Source organism: Canis lupus, chromosome 25 (assembly GCF_003254725.2).
Source record: "Canis lupus dingo isolate Sandy chromosome 25, ASM325472v2, whole genome shotgun sequence".
Taxonomy (NCBI): domain Eukaryota; kingdom Metazoa; phylum Chordata; class Mammalia; order Carnivora; family Canidae; genus Canis; species Canis lupus.
Window position 1 is genome coordinate 27,418,800 of NC_064267.1, and position 3,417 is coordinate 27,422,216.

Sequence of the window (3,417 nt, forward strand, 5' to 3'; positions counted from 1 at the left end):
AACTGTTCTAGTGAATGCATAGTAGTATCTCAGAGTTATTTTGTATTTCCCTGATAACTAATTAAGTTGAACATCTTTTCATGTGCCTATAGGTCATTTGTAAATCATCTTTTGTCAAGTGTGTGTTAAATCTTTTCCCCATTTTTAAACTGAGCTAATTTTATTGCAAAAATTCTTTATCTATTCTGGATAAAAGTCCTTTGTTTGATGTACATGTTGTAAAGATTTTCTTCCAGTCCCAACACTTGGTCTTCAGTTTTTTGATTGCATATATTTCAAGGAGCTTTACAATTCTATATAAAGTCAACCATGTGCCTGAGTCCTAGCCATGGGCCCAAGTGAAGAACACAGGCATTAAGGTTCCAGGCCTGGCCAAAGGATGATGAAGCTGGTGCCAGTGGCAGAAATAGTCCCAATGAAGGTAGAATATTTTTTGTCGGTAGGAGAAGTGTGCCTAGTTTCAGGTCAATTGAATTTTAGGGAATGACAATAAAGGTAGATGGAAAAGTTCAGCAGAATATGGACAAATGAGATTCACACTGTCCCTACCAACTGCCCAGGTAAACTACAGCTAAGGGAACGGGTTTGATGAAATCATCAAAGAAGACCTGATGGACTCTGTTGCAAGAAATGCAGATCAAGTTGCTGGAGCTGGGAGGCATTACTGGTTGAGGGCAGGACACTGAAGGAGTCCTCTCATCTAGAGTCTGTAGAGGACATGAAAATAATAAGAGGTCAAGGACTAAAGAATGAGGGAGTGAAAAAAAAAAAAAAAAAGAATGAGGGAGTGAATACCCCCAGCTCAAGAGAGGAAGAAGGGGATACGTGAAGAACTGACAGGAGCTTGAATTGTTGTATTTGGCTTTTGTGATGTTGGCCAGTAAGGTGTGTGTATAAACAGATTTGGACAAAATGAAAGATTTAAAGTCATATGCATAACAAAGGGCTTGTAGATACTAAGGAAGGAGAAGAAGAGGGTGAGGCAGAAATGGGGAGGAAGACCAAGCAGGGCAACGACTTGAAGAGGAAGAGGGATGAATTTGAGCAGCTGTTGTGAAATGTGCATTTGTGGAAGAGATGGCTGAAACTAGAGGATTTATTGTAGATTTTAATGTGTGCATACAGTGTTCTATCTTCTACATCTGCCTTTTAAGAAAATTTCCAGTGAAGACCCCTGATGCACCTCAAAGTTTTTGGAATCAGATTTGTATTTATTCTGAATGCAACAGTATGCTGAGACTGGCACCAAGGCAGTTCCATTTTATTCAGGTTACAAAAAGCTTCAATGGTGGATGGTGAGTAGCTCTTGGCTCAGGGCTGGGATATTGTCTGTCTTGTTCTTTGTTTAGGAAGTGTTGGCACTTTCTATGTTCTCATCAAATTATGGTTGAATGCTATTGTAGAAAACCTGTAGTCATATTGTATATTGCTTGGGAGATAAGTATAGGGGAACAAGGTATTTCTAAAGAAAGCATTAAACAGTTGGTCTCCAGGTTAGACACCTGCTCCCCATCTTCATCTTTTCTTCCCCATGTGATCACGCGCCTTTCCTTATGTAGATCATTTTGTCCTCTCATTCTTCACACATTTGCTTATATACCCATTATCTTGCTAACCCCAATAAACCCAGTAAACAGTTCCCATTGTTGACCATGCTCAGGGACAGGACTGCAGACTGCAAACAAACACCTTAAAACACAAAGACTTGGAATGCTATAGGAATTAAAGTATGTTAGCATACAATAAGTTCATTGCTCTGAAGAACACCATGTGTGAATTATGGCCAGGTGAGGAGGAAAGGTTCTTACTTTGGAGACTTGTCTTACTTCTTCATCTTCCACATTTTTCTCCCTTAACCCTAGAACTGGTTACATTTGCCATTGAACACTAGATTTCCTTTTGTCATTCTGTCATCGCTTGTCCAATGCTGGCTTTCCATACCACAATGCAAGCTCCAGGAAGGCATTCACCAGTGCTTACTTTGATCATGGTGATAAGCTTATACCTAGACACACTGTAGATGCTTAATAAATGTGTGTTAACTGAATAGCTTATTGACTAATACTTTCTATATTCCTGGCAGAAGAGCCACAGGCTAGAGAGGAATGAAGAGCCTCTCCATTTCCCATTGCTCTTCCAGGGATCCAGAAAGTGGCTTCCCACCCAATAAAGAACTGAGGTCCTGCATCAACATTCTTTTCAAATGTAAAGTCATGAATTTTTACTCTCTTAAAGTTTCTCTAGAGATTCCTTTTACCTAGGAGGACCCAAGGTTTAAACATGTTTAACCAAATCTCTTAGAGAGTGAGTGATACCTGAACCAAGGTATCAGATCCTCAGGCCAGATCCTCATCTTTAACAATGTGCAGAAGTGGCGTGGCCCAGTCATTAAGTCTACTTCCATTAGATCAGACTGTCTGGTTGTGAATATTAGCTCTATCGCCTCTTAACTGAATGACATTGAGCAAGTCACTTCAGCTCTTTGAACCTGGTTTCCCCAATCTGTGAACAAGGCATAATAGTATTACCTACTTCTTTGGGTTACTTTGATGACTGATGCTTGGCATACAGGAGGCATTATGAAAATGTTAGCTGTTATTAACAAAAAACGGTTTCATGGTATTTCTTAGCCTGCTCAGAGCCATTCAATCCAGTGATTGGAAAGGATGGAATCTGAGACATTCCTGATTTCTGCAGCAAGTGAGGGGCTGAATTAGAACTCAGGACACTGAGGCTCCTGGGGTGCTTTCAGGGCTTCAGTATGGCTGTCTCTCACTGATCCTGATTCTTGGCACTTCATTCTGAATGAATGCATTCATTCAGCCTCTGAGCCTGTTTCCTTATTTGAAGGGAGGAAGTGGTCATCTCTGTCCTGCTACCCACAAGATCAACAGAGATGGGTGAGAAGGTGCTTTTAAACAGGGAAAATGAAAGTTTTCACAATTATTTTCCAAACAAGTAAGTTGTCAGTGGGACAGAGTTTTGAGTCGGAAATGCTCCTCCTGAAAGAAATTGCTGAGAATATGCTTCTTAGGAAATGAGGTGACCTCGAGTGGCAAGTTAACAGTTCATTTCATTGGTTACATCTGTGCCTAGGGTGGGCACTGCCAGCAGAAGTGGCAGAGTGCCCAGGCCAGCAACACCAACACTGGGCAGCCAGGAAGAGGCAGTGACATCTGTGCGGGGGCGGAAGCGGATGCATTTGTCAGGATTTTGCTCTTTCTTTGCTAAATTCAGAACATTTACGGAGAGAACAAGAGTGAGGAATACTGATTTCCCCTCCAAGAAAGGATGATGGATGGCAGGAGATGGTGGAAAACACGGCCACTTCCTCTCCCCTACCTACCCATCCATCCCATCTCCATCTCTTCCTTGAAGGCTGTCTGCTTGTTGTCTCCCTTCATTCTCCTTCACTAC